The 18,367-nt window shown below is 35.9% G+C and overlaps 1 protein-coding gene across 1 annotated transcript in view; it reads left to right on the top strand.

The window, feature by feature from the left end:
- Nucleotides 1–18,367, top strand: part of LOC104545622 (chromosome unknown open reading frame, human CXorf30) — a gene marked incomplete at its 5' end in the record, with an annotated part of 89,273 nt that overhangs the window by 16,790 nt on the left and 54,116 nt on the right. The window lies entirely within an intron of this gene.

Raw genomic sequence — 18,367 nt, 5'->3', positions numbered from 1 at the left:
TAGCAGTGCAAGAACACACTTGGGAAATTACAAGTTAATTAGGAATGGCAGTAATAATACTTCAGACATAACAATAGCAATCTTCCATCCAAGTTAGTTAAGCAAACATTTTAGTCTGAAATATAAAGTAGTCTTAATTTATTCCTTGTAGAGAGAGCGACAGCCTAGTCATTCTTAAAACCTCTTTTTTTCCCCTGAAAAATGTTAATCCAAAGAGTAGAAATAAGCCTGTCAGCAGGTAACTCAAATTTACAGAAGTTTTTGATTCCACCTCTGAGAACACTTAAAACTGTACGTTTAGTAATATAAAACTCAAGGTACTACCATTTTGAAACCTCTTAGTTGATTTTTTAGCATTAAAGCAAGGTACTGGAATGCTTTTCTTTATTTAATCTTGTGCTGGACTTGACACGCTCATTGATGGTCATTGAAGACCAGAGAGAGGAAGAATGGGGAAATCGACACAAAGTAGCAAGTCAGAAGGCAGAATGAAAAGTTTGATTGACCTTGAGCTTTACAAATTGTGTTTCAGACCATGTACAACTCCTTAAAAGAATTAGAAGTGACAACAATGAAAACAGAGGATCTTAATTAAAGTGCACAAGCAATAAACATCAACATTTATAGATTTACTTAATGCTTTAAAGAAGATTATAGTAGTTATCTGTATCTTGCTTTCAAGTAACATTCTATAGGCAGTTTCTGCCCTAGTCAGATGTGAAATTATGTTTAGAATAGCATAGTTCAGGTATTAAAATAGAAATTAATTGGTAATTGCTGTATCTGGACCATTTCGGAAGCTGGCATTTTAATTTCTGAAGCTTTGTCAAACCCAAGAGCATTATTCCTCACAAATGTTTCTTTCTGTGAATTGTGACTGATGTTGTAGCACAAACAGTCCTTTATTTTGGATACTTATAGAGCAAGTAAAACCACTCACCATCTGATAATTTCTGATAAAGGGCTGAAATCTTGGACCTCCTAAAACTTTCTGTTTTCTTACTGATTTAAATAGCAATAGATTTTCTTCCCAGGATTTAGATACATATCTATGGCTCAAATCTGCAGCCTTTATTCACATAAGCATTTATAGCTACATTAAGAATATTTGTAGGAGTAATGTTTATTTGAGAGCAGGTATTTTCCCTAATATGAGCCAATGATCAGAGCCATAGAGTATGCAAACTCTTGTTACAGATGGTTTAGCAACCATTTGTTCAGCTGTTTCAAGTTGAATGTTACTGCTCTTCTGTAAATACCACTATATGGTATTTCCATTAAGACTTTATGGAAATAACTAAAGTGATATAAATAACTGATACTACTTAAATCTCCAGTGTAAACCAGATCCCACAGAGTTTAACTGTATAATAATTGTCCTTAAGTATTAGTGGCTTGTTAATACTTATAATGCTTTATTTTGATTAACATGGATAATTTGATTTCATGTTTACAATGGGCCAAATGTATTTTGAAGTTTCAGGAAAAAAGTGCAACTGCTTTTTAGAGGATATTCAGTTCAAAGTTTGAAGGGCCATGATCAAATAAAAGATTAAAGCTACAGTGGTAATTAGGAATCGCATAAGGAAGGTAAATTGGTTCCTCTCTGGAATACAGCCTTATCTGTGTTATCATAACTGATATCTGTGGCAGTGGTTTTGATTGCTTTTGGTTAGGGTGTGTGCACAGTCATGTTGAAATAGCTGTCTCATTTTGTTGATTATTAAAACTGACCTTATTTCCAAAATAAGGTGGCATTGACAGTAGCTTGGCCGTATCTTTTTCCATACAGATTTCCAAACTAGAATTGCCGCTTTTTAAATGTGAGTTGCAAAATGTTTTCAAACTGCTTTCTCTGGCTTTATTATGTAACTTAACTAAAGGCAATTCTGCTACTAAGAGTTATTTTACTTTCAGGCAAAATGCATTGGAGATAAATATTATTGCATATTTTTAAGTCAGTGTTAAAATGAAGTAATACAAATGTTAATTAGTTTAGAATGGAAGCGCTAACATCACTTTGTGCTGATTTTGGCATAATTCAAACCGTGATGTTAGCTACCAATTAAAAAATAATGTGCCGTATATATATGCACTTCTGAACTGATAAAAGCATTTTTGAAACATCATGGAGCTTTTAGTTGTATACAATGAAGTTATCTTTCAGATAAAAAAAAAAGATTTGCAGATATTAGTTAGCTAGTTCTGTGAAAATCACTTTTCAGCTGAATCTGTAGACAGATGTAAAGAAAAAATAAATAACAGATATTTTAAACTTTGGAAGATGCTTCTAGTAGGGGAAATTTACAGTATTCAGAGTGTTTGCATCATGGGAAAAAAAAACCCAGAAAATAGTTCCTTCAGAATAATTACAACTGTAGGAAAAGTTTTCACAATAGCCTCATTTCTGTCATTGAGTATCTCAGGTGAAGAAAGATGGCAATATAGTTGTTTTATTGATATAGGAAACGGGTGCATAGCCTTTTCTTATGCAACCATCTTTTAATATTTGCAAAGGGCCCTTCAATTCTTTAAGTATTACACTATAGACTGCAAATTTACTTTTAAACCTCTAAGCTGGTTTCCAAAACCTCAAACTTTGTTCCTGAGGTGAAATAATTTTGAGGCTGTTTCTCTCCTCACAAGAACTGAGAAGTTTGATATTGCCAGGAGAGCTTTACCTTGCCCTTCTGAACATTTTCGCTCATTGTTTTGTTCCTCAGAGGTATTTTAATGTTATTCTGTAAACCCAAATGACAGACTTTCCTGATTTGATGCACTCCTGTGAGTCATGCCTATCTGTCAGTATCACAGAATCACAGAACTTTAGGGATTGGAAGGGACCTCAAAAGATCATCCAGTCCAATCCCCCTGCCAGAGCAGGAACACCTAGATGAGGTTACACAGGAAGGCATCCAGGCGGGTTTTGAATGTCTCCAGAGAAGGAGACTCCACAACCTCTCTGGGCAGCCTGTTCCAGTGCTCTGTTACCCTCACTGAGAAGAAGTTTCTTCTCAATTTTAAGTGGAACCTCCTGTGTTCCAGCTTGTGTCCGTTGTGTCCTGTTTATCCACGGCATTGATGGTAATCAGTGAAAACAATCAAAATAATGTCCAAATCCTCTGTCTCTGTGGAGTAATCTGTTAGCTTATCTGGTCAATGGTCATTAAGAGAGAAATTCTTGTCTGCTACTGTTGCAGTACTGCTGGCCCTGAACCCATTTCTCTTAAGCTTTCTCTTACATGTTTCATATGACCACGGGCTTTCTTGGCCATTTGATTTTTTTTATCTTGAAGGCAGTTTCTTTTGTAATCTCCATATGTTATTTAACTGAAGATATTTTAAACTTAGGAGTTTCTCGATGGTGTGTTCTTTTATTTTAATTTTATTTAAGAAGATCTCAATGCTGTATCTATACATTTAAGCAAAGGGGAAGAAAAAAGGCCCATGCACTCACATTTGAGAATGTATTTTTTAAAGCCTCTGTCTATGAAAGCTCTTTTATTAGGGAAATTGTTCAATAAATTTTTGCTTCTAAGTGAGTTTCTCTGTATGTTTTTTTTAATATGTTTTTTTTAGATTGGGAGCAGTCCAGTTGTCATTTCAGTGCATCTGTCCTATCCAAGGCCACCAGTAAGGAATCTGTTTTTCATCTTCTGCTCAAAAAGACACAAGGTATGTAATTTCTTGACTTCTTCGCATTTTTTACAAGGTATGATTTTTTGTGGTGTTTATGAAATTCTGTTTTGCTGAATGCTGTTCATCAGTTGATTTGTTGAATCTGGTTCCTCATGGAAACAGGAATTAGCCTCATGTCAATGAAAGCTGCTTTTTTACCTAAAATAAACTACATTGTTTAGATTGACTCTAAAAGCTGAGAGGGGAAATTCAGAAATACTAAGATAGACTGAGACTCTTGGAATCATTCTTTCATCATACTTTTACAAAAATCCAACATACTAACCATGCTGTGACATTGTTACTCATGGTAGACTCTCCTTTTTTCCTGCCTTGGCTTGACAGTAGCAATGTAAGTCTTCTGAACTTCTTGGTACTGTTTCCCAGTAACACAGACTGCATGACTTCAGCTGGTCCTAATACTGAAGCTGTGATCCCATTCAGCACTCAACCTCCAGTCATTGCAGTTTATGGCTTATTTGATGTTCCAGATGGTCAATGAGCCTGTCTGTTGTGTACGACTTGATGTAGCATCAAACAAGAACAGTAAATGGGGCAGTTAGCCAAACCTAGTTTTTTAGAGATCTCTCCCCATATTTCAGCGTTTTATATTTATATACATCTATATTTTAAAGCTGTCCTGTCACTTGTTCCAAGCTCATCTCTTTTCACTTCTTACTGAGATCTCTATGATTAGCTATTTAATTTTGCCTTCTAACTTTGCTTTAGTGTAAAATGCATCTATTTTTTAACTCTCCCAAGCAATTAGGAAGGAAAGATAAAATATATTTGATAAATGTGTACACTCTTAGGGAGACATTTTCCAAAAAGCTACCTGCAGTGTTAAACCATTTTGATGGCAATCAAATCTGAGATATTAAAATTCTGTATATGCAGTTTGGAAGCACATCACTATTATAGTTTCATATTTTTATTCAGCATATTTGAGAATGCATTTTAGTTGACATTTAATGTCATGTACAGTCCACTATGATTATGGATAATATGGCTTTTAAACTAATTTCACTTAAGAAATGGCATAAATTTTGTACAGACCCTCAAGCCATTTCCCTAAGACTTCCTTCTTTAATTCTGTACTTATTAGCATCTGCTTTTTTGTTTCAGTAATTCTACATGCACAATCTGTTTTTTCTTGTGATTGCTTTAAAAGACTGATAGACAATGAAACTAATATACTTGACTTTCCTGGTTTTCTTAGTTCTTAGGAAGACTGTCTGCCTCTTTTATAATGCTTTTATTTCACAAAATGATGAAGAGCTAGAAAAAAGAGCTGCGAGAAGTAGTTCTCCATTCTAGCAGACTATTTTGAAATGATGCTGGAAAATGTTAAGGTCTCATTCCTTTAACATGTTTTAACTGCATTCTGTTACCAAGGTTTGCTCACTTACAAGCAGAAATAATTTCACACTGTATAACTCACATCAGAGGTTGTGTCAAGAAGCAGTCCATATTCATATAATGGATTTTGTAGGAAAATGGCATTCAAGCAATAAAAAGACTGAACAACCAGGTATATGTCTTGTGGAATTCTATCCTATTTTTTCTTCATAACAAAATTAACTGGATAAGAAGGAACACTTTCAGTCCTCACTGCAAACCAAAATGAAATAATTTTGGATAATTAGGAGATTCACTTTAAAATGTCTTCCTTCTTTTCAATGTTTTAAATCAAACATTTCCTTCTTTTGGCACAGATTTTCACAGGAAAACTAGCAGAATTAGAGTTCCATTGAAATGCTGGAGGATTCAGATGCCAGATTTCCTTTGATCTCCCTTAGTCTAAGTATTTTCCTATTCAAGTCTTTCTTCTTTGTGGTGAATTTTTGCTACTTTTCTTTAGTTTTAGATTTCCTTCACTACTGTTATTGCCTTTCCTGAATTTTCACCTTTTGAAACTATCAAATTTAACTCTTCTGAGCAAAACTGTTCGATAGATGTACTATTCATATGAGTATTTCATATGCTGTGGTACATTAATTACTTGTGCTACACAAGATTCATTCAGGAAGTATACAAGTAGTATCAAGTCAAATGCTGCCTGCCTGTGACAGTGACCTCTAATGCCCATGGGGCAGAAGCTAACATATAGGGAGGAAAAAAAAAAGTTCATGATTCTTGATTTAGATTTTCTTGAACATCTTTTAGATAGTGTAGCTAACATCTACTCTGGATTTATTTGTGAGGAAGTTTTTAAATTGGAATGTAGAGAGATTACTTTCTTATTGTGTAGTGGCCACAATAAATAATACTGAATTTGAGCACCTAATTTAGGAAAACAGTTTGAAAATTATGTAAAACTAGTAGAGCAGTTTGAATGGGTATGTTAGCTGTTTCAAGACTGGGTACCATTATGCAGAAGGCTTTGCAGGTAGGTTTCAGATGCCTGTGTGACTCTTCATGTCTAGGACCATGGGACTGGTAGATTGGTTTCATCATAGATGAAGAAGGAATTAGGTAAGAAAGGAATGAAGGTAAGAAGCAGGCAGGCAGTCTTCTCAAGTCAACCATCAGTGGCTCCCACTGGTACTGTTCCTCAAGATGTGGATACTTTCAGCTCACAGGACTGCAACTCATCTTTTCTTTCTACTCTACTATCTCTTTTTTGGGAATGGGCACAGTTCGGTAGAGCAGGTTTTGCCTTTTAGTGCCACTGTTTTTTACCCTGCTGCTTCTTCTGTTTCTGCTTCTGACATGCTTCTGCATGTTAGGTCTAGCTTCCTGGGAGGGGTCCAGGATCAACTCTTGGATCCATTCAGTGCACAAAGGCATGTTTAGCTCCAGTTCTTGTACGTTACTAGGAATATAGGACAGTGGCTGGCTGATAACAGACTGCATCTAGATGAAGAGTCACGGGTTGTTGGATACCAAGTAGAGTAATTTATGGACTGCGTGTCCTCAGCATCAGTCTGTCAAAGGAAGGTTTATTGGCAGCGGTATCCTGTTGTAGATTGGTGGATTGTCCCTGACTGACGGAGATCTGCCAACCAGGAGCTTCATGAAAATGTTGTGATACTGTTTTCACTGGAATTGTCCTTTGAGTGAGAGACCTACCTGTTCTCCACTTTGGGATTATGAGATTCCTACCTCACTGGATCAGTTTTAAGGTGGACAGCTTTTGCTGTGCACAGAGACTTTGCAAGCAGGATTTATGCAATTTAAGAATAGACAGCTTTGTTTTATTGTCTACATGCAGTAGATAACTAGAACTAACATGCTGTTAGACTAGACATTAATATGGTCAGTATTCCCAGTGAGACATGGGATACATCTTTGCTGCCCAGGTTGCCATCAGTAATTTGGGGATGGGTCAGCCTCCACTGCTTCTTGGAATGAGTTGATCCATGATGTTGCCCAGTTGCCATCTCCTGATTCTTTGCTTTCTTTTCATGGAGTTTTTATATGTTTTCATTTCAGTAGTTTCTTATTGAGTCCTTGAGCTGCCACTACTATACTGTCTGTGTTTTTACCTTTCTTGAAAGGCTTAGTTATTTTCTCACATGCCTAGTTACAGGCAGTGGGAATTATAGTGTTAATGAGTGATATGCTTTGCAGCACTGAAACAGGTGTACTCGGTATATTGGTAGATCAAAACATGAAATATTCTAATGCAATGAACAATAAAACTTAAAGACTTTTTTTAGTTCTTTTCTGAAATGTCTTCAGGCCATATATTGTTTATATATGTATATTTATAGGGCCTGCTATATGCACTCTTTTTACCTTTGAGTTTTACTTTATTTACAAATAATATGGTTTAAACCTATCTTTATTTGTTTTTCAAATTCAGGTAAATGTTCTAGTGAAATAAATAACTAAATTTAAACTGAATGAAGTGAACTGCAACACTGTAAGAATAAGCAGAAAGTCTAATACTGTTGTTTTGAAAACAATGCTGTGAATTGAAGGGGTAGAACAGTACATTCCCTTGACTATATAAGGAAATGTTTTATCTACTTCAGCATGCAGAGAGAGAAAAAATGATACTAAGGATGCAAATAAAAGGGAAGACATCAGAAAACCATCTTTTGCATAGTCTCATGCAAATCCACAGAAGACTTTCCATGTGGATTTATCATGGTAAACAGATTTTCAAGCTATAATTGCCTCACAGATTTAAGCTAGGCCATGCAGTAGGTTTCATCAGAATCTCATGACTTGATACTGAACATCCAGAGTATGGCACTTCAGAGCATTTAAACTATGCAAATCAGCCTCAGGGGAGACTGTTATTTCACATTATCTTAGTCTATTTCTCTATTTAAAAGTATCTGCTGTGTTTTAGAACTTGATAAGACGTTATCTTCCTCAATTTCAATAAAACTAGAAAATGAAAAGATGATTAATTCTGACTTATAATAATGTACTGCTGCTAATCTATTTGATAGCAGCTGTGGATAGACAAGATGGAGCCAGAATGCGTCACTGAGTAGACAGAACTACTTACTTCCTCCTCTCCCCTTTTCCTGGTTCTTGCTTCTAGTCTTCACCTGTTTAGGTAATAAACACAGTGAAAACTCGAGAGACACAGATTGTTTCATCCTATATAATAATCAGTAAATCTGTGTCTAACCCTAAATTGGCTATAAAAATTATCTGTACCTATCTTTTGCTTCTAGGCACATGTATACAGTGAGGAAATTACCCGCGGTATCTAACAGCTGTTTCTTGAGCAGCTTGGTTTTTCAGACTTCTGTCGTATCTGTTTTTCCTGTCCTTCTCTGCTCTTGGAAAAATCAAAGCATGTATCTGTATCCCATTAATTCATCTGTGCAAGACCCTTCCACAGCCACACTCCACCGCAAATATAGAGACTATGTTTCCCCCCTTTCCTAAGCTAGCTAATAATTTCCTGATTGAGAACTACAACTGCTGAGTCTGCTGTAGCTTTTCTTCGTTGCTGTTTCTAAGTTGACTTTTCTTGTCTATCCAGCTGTTGAGTTTTGGAAAGCATTGAAGAAGTTTTAGAGATGTCTAACTTTGCTGAAAGTGGAGGTGTGTGTGTAGGAAAGAAATTGACCACTTTATGTAAGAATTTTTGAAGATGGAAGATCATGATAATATTTCATGTTTTTCACAAGGTGATCTCAGGGGTTGAGGGAAAGAAGAGCTAGTTGGTTTGAACTTGAATGTCTTTTTTGTGGGTTTTTTGTTTGTGTTTTTGTGGTTTTTTGTTTGTTTGTGGGGTTTTTTTCTTTTTTTTAAAATTACTGTATTCTGTCAAGGAGAGAAGAGACAATTTAAACTTATCTTATTAAGTAACTGTTTAGGGCACAGATTTTATTTAAATGATGGAAGAAACTATTGAAACTGAGCTTTCAACCTTGAAGTTTTCGGCCTTAAGAGTGCTTGATAATTACAGTGTTGAATTAATGTTGATTTTTTTTCTGACACTGAGTTTTTCTAGACCTTTTTTGCAAAATATTTTCATTGATTTTTTTTTTGATCAATGAAGAATGAGTCAGAAGACAAAAACTAAGAGAAAAAAATTTCTATATAAAGTATGCATTCAATAGCTAAACAAAAAGCTTTACTCACAGCAGTAACAATTCTTCTCAATATAGCAGCTCAGGCTTAAAAGACAGTGAACCCTTAAGTCTTAAGATTTCTCTTAATCAGAATTGTATTAAACTGGCCTGCAGGAGCATTGTGTACTTTAGTTTAATTGAAAAGCTTTTATTTCCCAAATGTAAATCTTTTTATATACCTATTTCAGTATGAGGTTCTGATCCCTGCTCTGAATCTTTTTTTTTTTTTTCTTATCCTAAGTAGCATCAAATGTTATTAGAAGTCCAGGCTCCAGTGCCAGTGTGTGAGGAGTCACTGGGCATAGGTATTTAGAAGATAACTGTAATACTTTTTTGCAAGCCCTTGGTACTCTGTGTAACTGCTATATTGAAGGGACTGTGTAAAGCAGGGATGTGCCTGGAGTCTTAGAATTTCATCTAATGTAGCACAGACCGTATATGGTATACAGGAATATATCTTTTATTTTTTTTCAAATCTTGTATTTGTGTAAAACCCAATTGCACAGGTCAAGCATATGCAAACAAATGATTCCATAATTATCTTGCCAAACAATTAACTTTGTTTCTGCACTTTTTCCAGAGCTCTCTGAATTCTTTCGTCTACCATCTCTACTCATAATTCTATTTGTCAGCCCTTCGAGAAATGCGTATGTCTGTTACTTTCCAAAAATGTTTTAACACTGCAACCTCAGTTGGAATTGCATGAAATCTCAATCTAGATTGCAGTCAGCAAGGAATAGAAAGGAAAGTTGATCATTCTATTCTTTTTTATTTTGGTCAGTAAGTCCTCAGGACTACTTGTTTGAACTGGTTAGGAAAGCTGTCAGAATGTGCTGGGCATACAGATATTTATTTTCTACTTCATTGTGAAGTTAGTGTTGGCTGGACTTTAGTTTAGTAGTATACATGATAGCTAGATCCGAAATAGCTTCCAGAAGCAGAAAAAAATCTTACTGAATAAGGAGATTTGACATTTAAGAGGGCCTATGATGTAGTGAAAAGCTTAGTATACTTCAAAGCAATGTGAAGCTCAGATTGTGAGAGGTTAGAATCCAACAGACCACAAAGGGTTGTCTTTGCTCTTCTACTGGAGCCAAATTTTAGCAAGGGACTTCTTCTGCCCACCTAGCAGCCAGGCTGAGCAGATATTCCTGAAGACAGACCAGCAGATATGCACACACACACAGAGTAAAAACACGTGCAACCACTCAAACCAACCCAGAGCGTGGTGCCTTTACCTGCACACTCATGGAAACAATCAGCGTTCATGCAAATATGAACAGTACAGGCAGCCTGCTGCAGTTGCTGGTGTTTGTCTGACTGTGAGAGACTGAAAGAGTTAATGTCTCAAACATTGTGGCAGAATAGGTCTTGCATAACAAAAGCTGCAAGTTTTGCTCTGCAATGAGAAGAAAAATGCTGGAAGCAAAGATACCTGCTTGTCCCAGGACTTGACGATACGCAGGTCTGTGTTGCCAGGCAAGCTAATGTGGGGAAGGGGCTGATGAACACCTCCACACACAAGATGACACCTGTGCAGCAGCCCAAGAGTTTTACAAGTCCCCAAGGGCCTAAGTGTATAAAAGGCATTGGTTCAGGGAGCCACATGCGCACGTCCACCACGTGCCCACCGCCGGAGGATTGACCTGTTGTCATCAACATCAACGAATCATTGTGGGATCCAAGGGTGGTGATGTCTTTCCTTATCTTTTTCCTGTCACTCTTTTCTTACAAAAGGGACCCACTAAGAACCCACACTACCAAACACTTTTACGTTTTCCAAATCCAAACTGTTCACATTAAAACTTTTAATTGATCATTTGGTGTCGGCTCACCTTAATTTAGCCCAAGGAAATTTACAGAACTTTAGTCGCTCTCCTTCTGCCTCTGAGGGGAGATGCAACACTGACAAGGATTGAACTGTGCTGGAGGTACATGCAAACATCTTCAATCTATTGATGCACTAACATGCCCTCAGCTCTTTTAAGTATTAGCATAGATTTTTTAAGTTTCTCCAGTACTCATCTCTGACTCCTATACTCCTTATCCAGTCACTGGCTCCGACCTTGGGTCTTTCTGTGTGCTGGTCTGCGCCTACTTGCTGGCTAGTCCAGCTCAAAGTTCACCAGCAGAACATACCTCTATGTTCACTCAGCTCATGTCTGCTGATCTCTTGAATACTAGCACAGCTTTAGGTCTGTCCTGTATGCATGCTTAGTCTGTAGGCCCTTTAGAAGGTCACTGGTCTTGACGATGAGTCTTTCCAGATGCTGTCCTGCTGCTGCTTGCTGACTAGTTTGACTTGATACTAGGTAGCAGCTGACACCCAACCATCCATGCAAGACACTGTCCTTTGCAATGACTGGTCTTAGACTTGGTGTCTCCAGTAGCTGGTGCTCAGGCCTCATCCTACTTGCTGCCTAGTCCAGTTTGAACTTTGCTAGTGGCCAACTCATGCAGAGACTCAGGATAGGGAGTGTACTTACACAGAAGATAGACATAGGATTTAATAAGAGTAAAGGATCGTGATCATGCCTGAGGCATTGTCAGACAGCTTTACTGGCCAGCACCTGCTTAGATGACTGGCATTTTTTTATCCTCTTTTACCTTTACTGTCCTATGCTTGTTCGTCCCTCATCCACTTTGGTCTTTCTCTTATCCCTCCTTGTGTTCTCTCCCCTAAACATCTCATAATTAGTTTTGTACACACCTAAATATCTTTGGTTCTGTGGTAGGGTATGTGTTTAATTGAAATAATAGCTGCTAACAATTGCATTCAGAAGTCAGACAAATTATTCATGATAGGAAAGATACATTTAGTTTGTTCAGTTCTGACCGATAGATGAAGTTTTTGATTCAGTTGCATATTTGAGTATGTTTAACTTCTGGTATGTCAGACAATCCCTAATTAGCAAAGAATTCAAATTTAAACTACTGATTCAGTTGCTTTGAAATTCTAAGAAACATAAATGTGTATGTTAGGCATGTATTCTAGTTGCTGTGATGTGAATTGAGGTGGGATTATTTGTGTGTTTAATTACTTTGATAAATACTTTAGTATGCCAATATCTATATGTTCACCACAAAATTATATATTTCTCTTTGTTCACAAGATATAATGTGGATCAATAATACTGTAGCTCCTATTTTTGACAAATGAGGTCTTTAAAACTGTTCTCTGTAGGGGAGGAATAATTTAATTTAAATGAACTTCATATCCTTAGTACTCTGCTGCTTTAGTTCTCTTCCCTAGATATTTTGTCATACTAAGATTAACAAATTATTCAAAATATTTTTTTTATGGGGGACATAATAAATTATTCACACTCTCATTAAAAATTGATAGCTTTCAGTTGCCAGGGGGAATTGGATTCCCTAATTTAGTTTTGTCACAAAGCCTGAATGATTAGGCAGGGCTTATTTTGATTTGATAAAGCCACTGGGATTATATCTGCCTGAGTGTATTTGCAAAAAAACATGCATATCACTAGTACCTCTTTCCTTTTCGTATAAGTCTCAGTAAAAAGTGATTTATCTTTCTCTTCTGCTCTTATGATGCATACAGGAACTTATATTCAGTTTTCTCAATATTTATGCTGAAACCCTTCCTGTTTACAAGATCAGTTTGATACCTTCAGTCATCAACATTAGTAATGATCTTGCATCTTGCACTAATATTTAGATTTAAGCAATATTTACTTCTTTAAATGCATCACTGATAGCAAGCTGAAAAAACTCCACCCAGAACCCAAACCAGCCCAGGAAAGAAAGAATGAGGGTGCTGCTGCTGGGTTTGCTGTGTGTGAAAGAGGAAGATATTCTTTAACTATAACTCAGTCTTTGCCTTTGTTTTAATGTGATGCTACTTCTGTTCATAAATCATAATATATAAGCCAAAAGAGGGGATTTTGATATTAAGTATAGGACGTAATTTGAGTATTCTTAGGGAAATGCAGAACAAATGTTACAAATAGATTACAAGGAGTAATACCTCACAAGCATTGAAGCATACAACACAAAATTCATCATTGGTCATCAGAGTTTATGTTACTATACCTAAGAAGCTTTAGTACATTCATAGTCATTGGGTCTAGTATCATCTTCTGCTGAGTGGAGGGAAATTGAATTTATTTCTTTGCTCAGTAGTGGTAACTTTTGAGATGACAATATGTTTAGAGGGTCGTGAGAGGAAAGATAGAAGAGTGTTTTATTTTCTGGAACTCTTCTTGCTAGGACATAAATTTTACCATGCAGTGATTTATTCCCAAGGATTTGACACTTCTGATATTGCTGTTAATATGCTATTTTAGGTAAAACTTATATTTGCAAAAGAAGTCATAACCTTTAAAATTTAAATAGGTAATTAAAGTGCACTGATACTTAAGTACTTCCATCTTCATATGTTCTTAAGGTACTCGATAATTTTATTTTCACAAATCTCCACTTAATTGAGGGAAGGTGTTTAACATTGTATTCGTTTTAACCCGGAGAAACAGAGGTATAGTTGTACTAAAGCTTTCCTATAATAAAAGTGTCACTGTTTTAAAACAACAACTAGAGGCTTGAAAGGTGAGCAAATCCTCTTTTCTCGTAATTGTTTGGCAATTTGAATGTTAGGGTTGAGATTGTTGGTTTGAGCTTCCCCTGCTGGCCCTTTTACTGACCAAATAGCTCTACCACATGCTGTGTGGTAAAAAAAAATCTAAAAGGAGACTTGGAATGCAAACTATTCCATGCAACCATCAAGAAGTCCAAGAAACTTCCTGATGCAACTCAGTTTCTTTTATCTGTAAAATGTAACAGTGAACTTCTTCTTTAAGGTGTGAAATTCAGTCTAGCTAACATATGAGAGTTTTTTGTAATAGATGAACTTATTAAATACAAATCATGTTTTGTGATTGCCTTGTTTGCCTGCTTCTGTTGTAATAATGTTAACATTCTATATCCTTGTTTTTATATTGAAGGCAAAGCTGTAGTATTGCAACAACTTTTGATAATGAATTGTCTTTTATCTGACTGCTTCGCAAGTACTGAAAATCCCTTATAAATTAAATCATTTTCTCCTTCACATCGATGCTTCATATAAAACAAAGGTTAATAGTCCATAAAAATTGTTATCTATCAATTATAGTAGCACTGCCTTTTTCACAATGAATACTAGTAATGTAAGCTAATACCTGAGGTCTGCTGCCATTTTTATTACCTGTGCTACCTTCAACTGTCAGAAGCCAGAAGCTGAATTGTATGCAGTCCTGTTAGAGGCTGTTACAGTTCCCTTTTTCTGGTCATTGTATACAATTTTCTCTTTTCTGTTAAATAGGAAAATAAGAAGTTGCTTATTGAAAAGAACTGTTATTCAGACCTGTATGAATAACACATTAAGTTTTCTACATGCACAAACAAGTAATTCAGTTTTATCACCCACAATAGCTCAATTCTACAATACACAATGTAATAGCATGTCAGTAACTGTTGAAAAAATTTTGGATGATCCTTATCTTTCCAGCTTGCTTTTATATCTTTTGAAGTGTAAAATCACCAACTCTATCCTATTAGTCTTTTCTTCTTACATTGATTTGTATCTTTTCGAAATCAAGAATGAATTTTTATGGGGTTTTTTGATTCTTGGATCGACAGATTTACCTAATTCTCCTAACTCTGAATTAAGTCGAAATGTTTGGGTTTTATTTTTTTCCTACTTTTTGGTACATCTGCCTGTTGTCAGTTAAAGGTTTTTCAGATTTCTTGGAGCCTATTTACTTACAGAGTCACTCTATTTGGCATACAATGTTAGTTAGCATGTGTTACCTTCCACAGATGTTCATCTTTGCATTACAGGCATGTTTAAATGATTGAAAATGAGAGTGAGAGATTCAGTGATCTCAAATTATTTAGCTGACCAAAGAGAAATTTGGTGGCCACTCATTTGCTCTACCTTACTGAAAACCGGCGTGTTGGTAATAAAGTGTTCCCTCTCACAGGAAAAAAACAGAGACTGAAGACAGATCTCAAAAAAACATGGAGGATTCACCATGAGTGGCAAATTTATACCAAGTAGACCTGTTTTTTCTAATTAAAGTCTATTGTTCAAGAAGAGTTATTGATTTTTATGCACAATCCCCAACAAAGCACTGCTAATTGTCTTTATGGCTGGAAATTTGTGGCACATTTCAGCTACCTCTCAGGAAACCAGGAGTATCTTAATAAATGCCATATTAACCACAGGAATTCAGAGATAAAACATTATGAGACTTTAATGAAGTTTTACTAAAATTTAAATGTGATCTGTAACTTAGTCTGACAGGTGAGTGGCTATGTGGCACATTAACTGATCCAACACATCCCAGATCTTTGCAGTAGAGTTAAAATATTTCTGAACATATCTCTAAACTGATGGGCCTTTACATGGTATAATGACTGAGTAGCAGAGATGTACATTAGTAGCATGTGAGACCACATGGAAAATAAAAGATGACATTGGGTAGACGTAAGAATTTTCAGAGTTTGAAAAAGAAAATATTTGTGGTTTGAGACAGATGGACCTAAGACAAATACAGTATGTATGGGTTCTGTCAGAAAGCATTGTTTGTTAAAAAAAGAACAAGTCAGTGTGAATTACCAGTCTGGCCATAAAATTCCAAAATATCTCTGAAGTAGAAAGGCACTTGACAGCTCAACATAGTTTCTTGCTAAAGGAATTTGCTGATGGCTTTTTCTTTACTTTGTCTAGAAACAAATTACTGTTCTGTGGTAGTCTTGATAAAGTCTGGTGCAGGTTTTGCATGTCAATGATCACAGCCAACACATAAGATGATTCTTTAAATTGTCATCCTGGACATATGAATGCTGGCCTCTGTATAAGGCTGCTGCACTTAAATCTGTACTCCTGAAACTGTGATTAAATCCAACAGCTTTGACATCCAGGCTATTATTCGACTTCATTTTCTCCTGGACAAAGGAAGTAATCAAATTTACTTGCTAATAAATGTAAAAGAAATGAAGTTTCTTTGTATTTTCTGAGGGGTTTTCTTTTCGTACATAAAATTTTATAAATTGAGTCCTGAAACCTTGTTTTCAGAGTGTATGATTTTTTAATTATTTTTTTTCACTTACATTATGCCATTATGAAGAGAAGGCTGTTTGGTTTAATTACCAAGTTATCTATTGCTGTTGATGTTACTGCATCATATGCTACTTCCATGGAAAGTCCAAAATACATCTAAACCCAAATAAGCAAACAGAACTCTTTTGTAGCTGACACTATTTTATATGTGTAGCATATAAAACACAGTAGGAAAAAAGTTTTGAAATTATTATTTTTCTATCTGAGAGAAAAAAACCCGTTCAGAATCATGAAACAGAACTATAGAGAGAAGTAACTTGCGGGTGATAGAGGTTTCAAGCCTTGAGGTTATTCTCTGAAGATATCAGCTCCTTGCCAAAACCCAAATACTTCAGTTACCTTGCAGCAATATTCTGGCTAACCTTTGCATGTTCTACCTGTAATTACAAGGACAAAGAAATTCAATCTGTAAAGCTGTGAGTAGGAGAAAAGTTTAAGGGGACAACTTTTAGAAGAGTTAATTTAAAGGCTGAACCCCCAGCTCTTAAGAAATAATGTTCTGTGTAAAGATTTTGAGAGAAATACAAGTAATCTAAAATTGTGTTTCATATTTTAATTGCTATTGTGCTTTGTGGGTAAGAGCTTGACCATATATTTTCACTTAAGCCTGATTTATTTTCAAGTTGAATAATAGGTGTAACTAGTTTGTTCAGAATGTTCAAATCTGGCTATTATCTGATGACAAGTTTCAAGGCTTAACACTGGGGCTGGCATTGCCACATATTGGGTTTTAGGTTGTTGCACACAGAACACGGTGGATAAAAGGGTGCATAAGTGGAGAAAAAAAATTCTTGTCTAATTTGACAGGCTAAGACAAGTTATTGTTAGTACAGTTACAATAGTACTGCCATTGATAACAATAAAACAGAAAAGCCTCTGTTAATTTAGTTAAAATTGTTCCACAGAAAGACTTTCTTATTACCTACCTTTTTTTTTTTTTTGGGTGTAATGTTCATCCTTCTGGTCTCCCCCTGGGTCTTAAGCTTGACAGCATCAGTCCTCCCCAGCTGCAGAGGTTGGATGGGGATGTCAGAGAGCTGTCAGTGTCTCCAATTTTTGGCTTAGAAGGCTAGTAAAATCCCCCAAAACGGTTTTGGGATCTGGCTGGATTTATTTTTGTCCGTTATCTTAACACAGTCTGCATAAGTGAACTTTCTCTGTACTGGTTCTCATTTATTCAGTTTTCTATTCTCTGTTTTATCCAAACTGGTTTAATAAGATTGTATTCCTGTAGTGACCATTGTGATTTCTGTTTACAGTTTTGGATGTCTGGTACCATCCTGTGTTTACGTGCTTGCAAGCCATTTTTTATTCTAGTATCAGATTCAGTCTGCACAGATGTTTACTCATATCTCTGTAAACTCTTAATATCCTATGCCAAACCTGAATGCTAAACAATTGCTGTCATAAATAAAAGAAGGTAAAATCAACTTATGCCAAGACAAATGTCAGTCAAATCCTTAGACCCTGCCTTGTGAGACCACTAAAAAACCTTTTAATAGTAATGGAAAGAAACGATATTTACTGGGTTCGGTCCAGAAGTGTTCCCTCCAGCAGAAACATTATTCCTACTATCAGAAGTATTTATCTATGAAATATATGTACAATATTGTGGGTTCTGTCATTCACAGAACTACTGTGTTATGGTAGAATCAAATTAATGGGCAGAAATTACATTGCAAGAGGGATTATCTTAGCAACTTTGTCTATTTTCTGGAACACTAAGAAACAAAAAACAGTTTAGAGCTCAATTCTGCTTTACTACAGAAACTTGTAAACCTCAAATGATGAAGAGTATAACTATTAAGACTATGAAAATTCATAACTCAGGAAATATAGATATGTGTGACTCTGAGTGGAGAATAATAACTATACTGGCTGTTTCAAAAGTTTATAAACTACGTCAAGTAAACAACCTCTGAAAAGGCAAAAGTGCTGAGTAATCATTCTATCCTACTCGTAATAGTCAGTTGAAGACATATAGATACACACACACACACACGCACACATCACAAAACAA

This window comes from Mesitornis unicolor, unplaced genomic scaffold, assembly GCF_000695765.1.
Source record: "Mesitornis unicolor isolate BGI_N332 unplaced genomic scaffold, ASM69576v1 scaffold4298, whole genome shotgun sequence".
Lineage (NCBI taxonomy): Eukaryota > Metazoa > Chordata > Aves > Mesitornithiformes > Mesitornithidae > Mesitornis > Mesitornis unicolor.
The sequence above is the reverse complement of the archived record's forward strand: the minus strand, read 5'-3'. Positions and strand labels throughout refer to the sequence as shown.